This window comes from Oryzias latipes, chromosome 1 (genome assembly GCF_053564925.1).
Source record: "Oryzias latipes strain Hd-rR chromosome 1, Olatipes_Hd-rR_3.1".
In the NCBI taxonomy this organism is placed as follows: Eukaryota; Metazoa; Chordata; class Actinopteri; order Beloniformes; family Adrianichthyidae; genus Oryzias; species Oryzias latipes.
Window position 1 is genome coordinate 44,061,293 of NC_136237.1, and position 10,472 is coordinate 44,071,764.

The window sequence follows — 10,472 nt, forward strand, 5'->3', positions numbered from 1 at the left end:
CCAGGGGGGGGTTTTGTTAAGGAGGGGAGGGATGCTAAGGGGAAGGTTCAAAGAGAGGGAATGGTGGGGCTAGCTACCTGTTTAGGGTGACTAGAAGAGGGGGGGGTTGGAAAAAGGAGGGGGAAAGAGGGATGGGTTTAGCTCCCTGGTTAGGGACGCTTCACCCTTTAGCTTAAGGAAGGGGAGGGTGGGGCTAGTTCCCTGTTTAGGGTGACTAGAGGAGGGGGGGTGGGAAAAAGGGGGGAGAGGGGTGGGTTTAGCTCCCTTGTTAGGGACGCTTCACCCGTGGGTTTATGAAAGGGGAGGGTGGGGCTAGTTCCCTGTTTAGGGTGACTAGAGGAGGGGGGGGTGGGAAAAAGGGGAGAGGGGTGGGTTTAGCTCCCTGGTTAGGGACGCTTCACCCGTTAGTTTAAGGGAGGGGAGGGTGGGGCTAGTTCCCTGTTTAGGGTGACTAGAGGAGGGGGGGGTGGGAAAAAGGGGGGGGGGAGGGGTGGGTTTAGCTCCCTTGTTAGGGACGCTTCACCCGTGGGTTTATGAAAGGGGAGGGTGGGGCTAGTTCCCTGTTTAGGGTGACTAGAGGAGGGGGGGTGGGAAAAGGGGAGAGGGGTGGGTTTAGCTCCCTGGTTAGGGACGCTTCACCCGTTAGCTTAAGGAAGGGGAGGGTGGGGGGTGAGCTCCCTGTTTAGGGTGACTAGAGGAGGGGGGGTGGGAAAAAGGGGGAGAGGGGTGGGTTTAGCTCCCTGGTTAGGGACGCTTCACCCGTGGGTTTAAGAAAGGGGAGGGTGGGGCTAGTTCCCTGGTTAGGGTGACTAGAGAATGGGGGGTGGGAAAAAGGGGGAGAGGGGTGGGTTTAGCTCCCTGGTTCGGGATGCTAGAGGGATAAATGAAAAGAAGACGCCCAGGGTCCCGGAGGGTTGTGGAGAGGCCCCCCCTAGTGGGAGGGGAGGAATCAGATTGGGTTTCTTGCCGGTCATGTTCGACCTCTGCATGCCCGTTCATCATGCTAATTTCCTCCCCCATTGGCAAGGTTTTGCTTTGGGGGGGGGGGGCACACCACGCCTCCAGAGACCATGGGGGACCTGATTGGAAAAATAAAAAACTGGGGTCAGAGAATACGGCAACCAGGGTTAAATATACTGGAGGGGCTTGTATGGAATCTGTTAAGTTAAAATTAAACTCAGAGTCAGCTCCGCTCCGAGATGTAAGTCCATAGGGGTGGGCCGTGGTGAAGAATCTCTTACCTGGTTTAGCTGTTGGTTGTGTCCAAGGTGCCAGAGGGAGTTGGTGTAGATCCCTTTTTGGCTTTGCCCTGAGGTGCAAGGACGAAGAGTGTTGCCAAAAACAAGGGCAGAAGATGTAGTCCGGTGACTCTGATGCTGCCGCTCTTGGGTTTGAACCTGGTTCCTGATGAGGAGTCAGACTGGGTCACGGTGTCTTAGAGCAGTCAGCCACCAGAGTAGTGATTTGTTGGTAGTGGGAAGTCCTTGTGGGTAGGAATGCCTCTCTGGCTAGAGAGCTTTTTCCTCAGCGGTAAAAATAGAGTTTCAAAGGTTATTGTCCAGAGATGCAGATTTCTTTAAAGATTGGCCGGCTTCACAGGCAGAGTCCCTCACCATGCAAATAACCCACTTATTTAATAATACTAAAAACAGTTTCCAAAAGAAACTACTAAAAGAGTTAAAAAAGGGGGTCCCAAAAGAGACAAAAAATATTAAAATCTTTATTAAAAAAATTTAGTTAAAAAAGGACTTACATCCCGGAGCAGTAGGAACCCGACGTTTCGCAACGTTTGTTGCTTCCTCAGGGGTTGCTGACTCTGAACTACTTTGTCTCTTATATAGGAGTAGAGGTAATTAGGCTGATAGCTTGCAGCTGGTTAGGAGTGGACCAAAGTAGGTGTCAAAGTAAAAGTAAGCTAAAAAGCAAAGTTGGAAATAAAATACAGTACAGCGGCACTGGCTTGGTTAGGGTTGGGGTTGGGGTTGGGGTTTGGATAGGTACGTTTGTACTTTATTTGCACTGGCCTGCTGTACTGAAGAAAAATAATAAAACCAATCTAAAAGAGTAAAATAAAACATGTGAGACTGAAAAAGGGCTCAGAGGTTTTATTTATTGCCCCGGCCTGGATTCGAACCCTGGTTGCCTGCGTGGGAGAGCGGTGTCCTTTCCATCATGCTATGCAAGTGTTTGGTTAACATAGGAGGTTGGGGGGATAAGAAATGAAAGGGAGACATTTTTAACCAAAAAAAAAAAAAAAGATATATATATATATATATATATATATATATATATAAATACAAAATAATACATAAAAAAGGAATTCCAGTTTAAAAAGATCTATCGCAGGTTGATTAGAGACAGCTGTTATATAAAAGTGCTCAAAAGTTAAAATAAGTGCTATAAAATAAGTGCTATAAAATAAGTGCTATTAGTACATAAAAACAATCAGGTTAGAAACACAAGTAAAACGTATTAAGATAGGTTAGTAAAAACATTTTTTTAGCTGCTCCTAAAAAACCCGCAGATCATATTATTAAAATTCCTAACAAAAACAATAAATAAATAAGTAAACTACAAAGGGGGACACATAGCTTCTTGGGACTCCTTAGTTAAGTTGACTGGGGGAAGGGGAGGAAGGGGGAAACCAGTTCTTTATTTCAGGCTGCCAGGGGGGGGTTTTGTTAAGGAGGGGAGGGATGCTAAGGGGAAGGTTCAAAGAGAGGGAATGGTGGGGCTAGCTACCTGTTTAGGGTGACTAGAAGAGGGGGTGGGTTGGAAAAAGGAGGGGGGAAAGAGGGATGGGTTTAGCTCCCTGGTTAGGGACGCTTCACCCTTTAGCTTAAGGAAGGGGAGGGTGGGGCTAGTTCCCTGTTTAGGGTGACTAGAGGAGGGGGGGTGGGAAAAAGGGGGAGAGGGGTGGGTTTAGCTCCCTTGTTAGGGACGCTTCACCCGTGGGTTTATGAAAGGGGAGGGTGGGGCTAGTTCCCTGTTTAGGGTGACTAGAGGAGGGGGGGGTGGGAAAAAGGGGAGAGGGGTGGGTTTAGCTCCCTGGTTAGGGACGCTTCACCCGTTAGTTTAGGGGAGGGGAGGGTGGGGCTAGTTCCCTGTTTAGGGTGACTAGAGGAGGGGGGGGTGGGAAAAAGGGGGGGGGAGGGGTGGGTTTAGCTCCCTTGTTAGGGACGCTTCACCCGTGGGTTTATGAAAGGGGAGGGTGGGGCTAGTTCCCTGTTTAGGGTGACTAGAGGAGGGGGGGTGGGAAAAAGGGGGGAGAGGGGTGGGTTTAGCTCCCTGGTTAGGGACGCTTCACCCGTTAGCTTAAGGAAGGGGAGGGTGGGGCTAGTTCCCTGTTTAGGGTGACTAGAGGAGGGGGGGTGGGAAAAAGGGGGGGAGAGGGGTGGGTTTAGCTCCCTGGTTAGGGACGCTTCACCCGTGGGTTTAAGAAAGGGGAGGGTGGGGCTAGTTCCCTGGTTAGGGTGACTAGAGAATGGGGGGTGGGAAAAAGGGGGAGAGGGGTGGGTTTAGCTCCCTGGTTCGGGATGCTAGAGGGATAAATGAAAAGAAGACGCCCAGGGTCCCGGAGGGTTGTGGAGAGGCCCCCCCTAGTGGGAGGGGAGGAATCAGATTGGGTTTCTTGCCGGTCATGTTCGACCTCTGCATGCCCGTTCATCATGCTAATTTCCTCCCCCATTGGCAAGGTTTTGCTTTGGGGGGGGGGGGCACACCACGCCTCCAGAGACCATGGGGGACCTGATTGGAAAAATAAAAAACTGGGGTCAGAGAATACGGCAACCAGGGTTAAATATACTGGAGGGGCTTGTATGGAATCTGTTAAGTTAAAATTAAACTCAGAGTCAGCTCCGCTCCGAGATGTAAGTCCATAGGGGTGGGCCGTGGTGAAGAATCTCTTACCTGGTTTAGCTGTTGGTTGTGTCCAAGGTGCCAGAGGGAGTTGGTGTAGATCCCTTTTTGGCTTTGCCCTGAGGTGCAAGGACGAAGAGTGTTGCCAAAAACAAGGGCAGAAGATGTAGTCCGGTGACTCTGATGCTGCCGCTCTTGGGTTTGAACCTGGTTCCTGATGAGGAGTCAGACTGGGTCACGGTGTCTTAGAGCAGTCAGCCACCAGAGTAGTGATTTGTTGGTAGTGGGAAGTCCTTGTGGGTAGGAATGCCTCTCTGGCTAGAGAGCTTTTTCCTCAGCGGTAAAAATAGAGTTTCAAAGGTTATTGTCCAGAGATGCAGATTTCTTTAAAGATTGGCCGGCTTCACAGGCAGAGTCCCTCACCATGCAAATAACCCACTTATTTAATAATACTAAAAACAGTTTCAAAAGAAACTACTAAAAGAGTTAAAAAAGGGGGTCCCAAAAGAGACAAAAAATATTAAAATCTTTATTAAAAAAATTTAGTTAAAAAAGGACTTACATCCCGGAGCAGTAGGAACCCGACGTTTCGCAACGTTTGTTGCTTCCTCAGGGGTTGCTGACTCTGAACTACTTTGTCTCTTATATAGGAGTAGAGGTAATTAGGCTGATAGCTTGCAGCTGGTTAGGAGTGGACCAAAGTAGGTGTCAAAGTAAAAGTAAGCTAAAAAGCAAAGTTGGAAATAAAATACAGTACAGCGGCACTGGCTTGGTTAGGGTTGGGGTTGGGGTTGGGGTTTGGATAGGTACGTTTGTACTTTATTTGCACTGGCCTGCTGTACTGAAGAAAAATAATAAAACCAATCTAAAAGAGTAAAATAAAACATGTGAGACTGAAAAAAGGGCTCAGAGGTTTTATTTATTGCCCCGGCCTGGATTCGAACCCTGGTTGCCTGCGTGGGAGAGCGGTGTCCTTTCCATCATGCTATGCAAGTGTTTGGTTAACATAGGAGGTTGGGGGGATAAGAAATGAAAGGGAGACATTTTTAACCAAAAAAAAAAAAAAGATATATATATATATATATATATATATATATATATAAATACAAAATAATACATAAAAAAGGAATTCCAGTTTAAAAAGATCTATCGCAGGTTGATTAGAGACAGCTGTTATATAAAAGTGCTCAAAAGTTAAAATAAGTGCTATAAAATAAGTGCTATAAAATAAGTGCTATTAGTACATAAAAACAATCAGGTTAGAAACACAAGTAAAACGTATTAAGATAGGTTAGTAAAAACATTTTTTTAGCTGCTCCTAAAAAACCCGCAGATCATATTATTAAAATTCCTAACAAAAACAATAAATAAATAAGTAAACTACAAAGGGGGACACATAGCTTCTTGGGACTCCTTAGTTAAGTTGACTGGGGAAGGGGAGGAAGGGGGAAACCAGTTCTTTATTTCAGGCTGCCAGGGGGGGGTTTTGTTAAGGAGGGGAGGGATGCTAAGGGGAAGGTTCAAAGAGAGGGAATGGTGGGGCTAGCTACCTGTTTAGGGTGACTAGAAGAGGGGGGGGTTGGAAAAAGGAGGGGGGGGAAAGAGGGATGGGTTTAGCTCCCTGGTTAGGGACGCTTCACCCTTTAGCTTAAGGAAGGGGAGGGTGGGGCTAGTTCCCTGTTTAGGGTGACTAGAGGAGGGGGGGTGGGAAAAAGGGGGGGAGAGGGGTGGGTTTAGCTCCCTTGTTAGGGACGCTTCACCCGTGGGTTTATGAAAGGGGAGGGTGGGGCTAGTTCCCTGTTTAGGGTGACTAGAGGAGGGGGGGGTGGGAAAAAGGGGAGAGGGGTGGGTTTAGCTCCCTGGTTAGGGACGCTTCACCCGTTAGTTTAAGGGAGGGGAGGGTGGGGCTAGTTCCCTGTTTAGGGTGACTAGAGGAGGGGGGGGTGGGAAAAAGGGGGGGGGAGGGGTGGGTTTAGCTCCCTTGTTAGGGACGCTTCACCCGTGGGTTTATGAAAGGGGAGGGTGGGGCTAGTTCCCTGTTTAGGGTGACTAGAGGAGGGGGGGTGGGAAAAAGGGGGGAGAGGGGTGGGTTTAGCTCCCTGGTTAGGGACGCTTCACCCGTTAGCTTAAGGAAGGGGAGGGTGGGGCTAGTTCCCTGTTTAGGGTGACTAGAGGAGGGGGGGTGGGAAAAAGGGGGGGAGAGGGGTGGGTTTAGCTCCCTGGTTAGGGACGCTTCACCCGTGGGTTTAAGAAAGGGGAGGGTGGGGCTAGTTCCCTGGTTAGGGTGACTAGAGAATGGGGGGTGGGAAAAAGGGGGAGAGGGGTGGGTTTAGCTCCCTGGTTCGGGATGCTAGAGGGATAAATGAAAAGAAGACGCCCAGGGTCCCGGAGGGTTGTGGAGAGGCCCCCCCTAGTGGGAGGGGAGGAATCAGATTGGGTTTCTTGCCGGTCATGTTCGACCTCTGCATGCCCGTTCATCATGCTAATTTCCTCCCCCATTGGCAAGGTTTTGCTTTGGGGGGGGGGGGGGACACCACGCCTCCAGAGACCATGGGGGACCTGATTGGAAAAATAAAAAACTGGGGTCAGAGAATACGGCAACCAGGGTTAAATATACTGGAGGGGCTTGTATGGAATCTGTTAAGTTAAAATTAAACTCAGAGTCAGCTCCGCTCCGAGATGTAAGTCCATAGGGGTGGGCCGTGGTGAAGAATCTCTTACCTGGTTTAGCTGTTGGTTGTGTCCAAGGTGCCAGAGGGAGTTGGTGTAGATCCCTTTTTGGCTTTGCCCTGAGGTGCAAGGACGAAGAGTGTTGCCAAAAACAAGGGCAGAAGATGTAGTCCGGTGACTCTGATGCTGCCGCTCTTGGGTTTGAACCTGGTTCCTGATGAGGAGTCAGACTGGGTCACGGTGTCTTAGAGCAGTCAGCCACCAGAGTAGTGATTTGTTGGTAGTGGGAAGTCCTTGTGGGTAGGAATGCCTCTCTGGCTAGAGAGCTTTTTCCTCAGCGGTAAAAATAGAGTTTCAAAGGTTATTGTCCAGAGATGCAGATTTCTTTAAAGATTGGCCGGCTTCACAGGCAGAGTCCCTCACCATGCAAATAACCCACTTATTTAATAATACTAAAAACAGTTTCAAAAGAAACTACTAAAAGAGTTAAAAAAGGGGGTCCCAAAAGAGACAAAAAATATTAAAATCTTTATTAAAAAAATTTAGTTAAAAAAGGACTTACATCCCGGAGCAGTAGGAACCCGACGTTTCGCAACGTTTGTTGCTTCCTCAGGGGTTGCTGACTCTGAACTACTTTGTCTCTTATATAGGAGTAGAGGTAATTAGGCTGATAGCTTGCAGCTGGTTAGGAGTGGACCAAAGTAGGTGTCAAAGTAAAAGTAAGCTAAAAAGCAAAGTTGGAAATAAAATACAGTACAGCGGCACTGGCTTGGTTAGGGTTGGGGTTGGGGTTGGGGTTTGGATAGGTACGTTTGTACTTTATTTGCACTGGCCTGCTGTACTGAAGAAAAATAATAAAACCAATCTAAAAGAGTAAAATAAAACATGTGAGACTGAAAAAAGGGCTCAGAGGTTTTATTTATTGCCCCGGCCTGGATTCGAACCCTGGTTGCCTGCGTGGGAGAGCGGTGTCCTTTCCATCATGCTATGCAAGTGTTTGGTTAACATAGGAGGTTGGGGGGATAAGAAATGAAAGGGAGACATTTTTAACCAAAAAAAAAAAAAAGATATATATATATATATATATATATATATATATATATAAATACAAAATAATACATAAAAAAGGAATTCCAGTTTAAAAAGATCTATCGCAGGTTGATTAGAGACAGCTGTTATATAAAAGTGCTCAAAAGTTAAAATAAGTGCTATAAAATAAGTGCTATAAAATAAGTGCTATTAGTACATAAAAACAATCAGGTTAGAAACACAAGTAAAACGTATTAAGATAGGTTAGTAAAAACATTTTTTTAGCTGCTCCTAAAAAACCCGCAGATCATATTATTAAAATTCCTAACAAAAACAATAAATAAATAAGTAAACTACAAAGGGGGACACATAGCTTCTTGGGACTCCTTAGTTAAGTTGACTGGGGAAGGGGAGGAAGGGGGAAACCAGTTCTTTATTTCAGGCTGCCAGGGGGGGGTTTTGTTAAGGAGGGGAGGGATGCTAAGGGGAAGGTTCAAAGAGAGGGAATGGTGGGGCTAGCTACCTGTTTAGGGTGACTAGAAGAGGGGGGGGTTGGAAAAAGGAGGGGGGGGAAAGAGGGATGGGTTTAGCTCCCTGGTTAGGGACGCTTCACCCTTTAGCTTAAGGAAGGGGAGGGTGGGGCTAGTTCCCTGTTTAGGGTGACTAGAGGAGGGGGGGTGGGAAAAAGGGGGGGAGAGGGGTGGGTTTAGCTCCCTTGTTAGGGACGCTTCACCCGTGGGTTTATGAAAGGGGAGGGTGGGGCTAGTTCCCTGTTTAGGGTGACTAGAGGAGGGGGGGGTGGGAAAAAGGGGAGAGGGGTGGGTTTAGCTCCCTGGTTAGGGACGCTTCACCCGTTAGTTTAAGGGAGGGGAGGGTGGGGCTAGTTCCCTGTTTAGGGTGACTAGAGGAGGGGGGGGTGGGAAAAAGGGGGGGGGAGGGGTGGGTTTAGCTCCCTTGTTAGGGACGCTTCACCCGTGGGTTTATGAAAGGGGAGGGTGGGGCTAGTTCCCTGTTTAGGGTGACTAGAGGAGGGGGGGTGGGAAAAAGGGGGGAGAGGGGTGGGTTTAGCTCCCTGGTTAGGGACGCTTCACCCGTTAGCTTAAGGAAGGGGAGGGTGGGGCTAGTTCCCTGTTTAGGGTGACTAGAGGAGGGGGGGTGGGAAAAAGGGGGGGAGAGGGGTGGGTTTAGCTCCCTGGTTAGGGACGCTTCACCCGTGGGTTTAAGAAAGGGGAGGGTGGGGCTAGTTCCCTGGTTAGGGTGACTAGAGAATGGGGGGTGGGAAAAAGGGGGAGAGGGGTGGGTTTAGCTCCCTGGTTCGGGATGCTAGAGGGATAAATGAAAAGAAGACGCCCAGGGTCCCGGAGGGTTGTGGAGAGGCCCCCCCTAGTGGGAGGGGAGGAATCAGATTGGGTTTCTTGCCGGTCATGTTCGACCTCTGCATGCCCGTTCATCATGCTAATTTCCTCCCCCATTGGCAAGGTTTTGCTTTGGGGGGGGGGGGGCACACCACGCCTCCAGAGACCATGGGGGACCTGATTGGAAAAATAAAAAACTGGGGTCAGAGAATACGGCAACCAGGGTTAAATATACTGGAGGGGCTTGTATGGAATCTGTTAAGTTAAAATTAAACTCAGAGTCAGCTCCGCTCCGAGATGTAAGTCCATAGGGGTGGGCCGTGGTGAAGAATCTCTTACCTGGTTTAGCTGTTGGTTGTGTCCAAGGTGCCAGAGGGAGTTGGTGTAGATCCCTTTTTGGCTTTGCCCTGAGGTGCAAGGACGAAGAGTGTTGCCAAAAACAAGGGCAGAAGATGTAGTCCGGTGACTCTGATGCTGCCGCTCTTGGGTTTGAACCTGGTTCCTGATGAGGAGTCAGACTGGGTCACGGTGTCTTAGAGCAGTCAGCCACCAGAGTAGTGATTTGTTGGTAGTGGGAAGTCCTTGTGGGTAGGAATGCCTCTCTGGCTAGAGAGCTTTTTCCTCAGCGGTAAAAATAGAGTTTCAAAGGTTATTGTCCAGAGATGCAGATTTCTTTAAAGATTGGCCGGCTTCACAGGCAGAGTCCCTCACCATGCAAATAACCCACTTATTTAATAATACTAAAAACAGTTTCAAAAGAAACTACTAAAAGAGTTAAAAAAGGGGGTCCCAAAAGAGACAAAAAATATTAAAATCTTTATTAAAAAAATTTAGTTAAAAAAGGACTTACATCCCGGAGCAGTAGGAACCCGACGTTTCGCAACGTTTGTTGCTTCCTCAGGGGTTGCTGACTCTGAACTACTTTGTCTCTTATATAGGAGTAGAGGTAATTAGGCTGATAGCTTGCAGCTGGTTAGGAGTGGACCAAAGTAGGTGTCAAAGTAAAAGTAAGCTAAAAAGCAAAGTTGGAAATAAAATACAGTACAGCGGCACTGGCTTGGTTAGGGTTGGGGTTGGGGTTGGGGTTTGGATAGGTACGTTTGTACTTTATTTGCACTGGCCTGCTGTACTGAAGAAAAATAATAAAACCAATCTAAAAGAGTAAAATAAAACATGTGAGACTGAAAAAAGGGCTCAGAGGTTTTATTTATTGCCCCGGCCTGGATTCGAACCCTGGTTGCCTGCGTGGGAGAGCGGTGTCCTTTCCATCATGCTATGCAAGTGTTTGGTTAACATAGGAGGTTGGGGGGATAAGAAATGAAAGGGAGACATTTTTAACCAAAAAAAAAAAAAAGATATATATATATATATATATATATATATATATATAAATACAAAATAATACATAAAAAAGGAATTCCAGTTTAAAAAGATCTATCGCAGGTTGATTAGAGACAGCTGTTATATAAAAGTGCTCAAAAGTTAAAATAAGTGCTATAAAATAAGTGCTATAAAATAAGTGCTATTAGTACATAAAAACAATCAGGTTAGAAACACAAG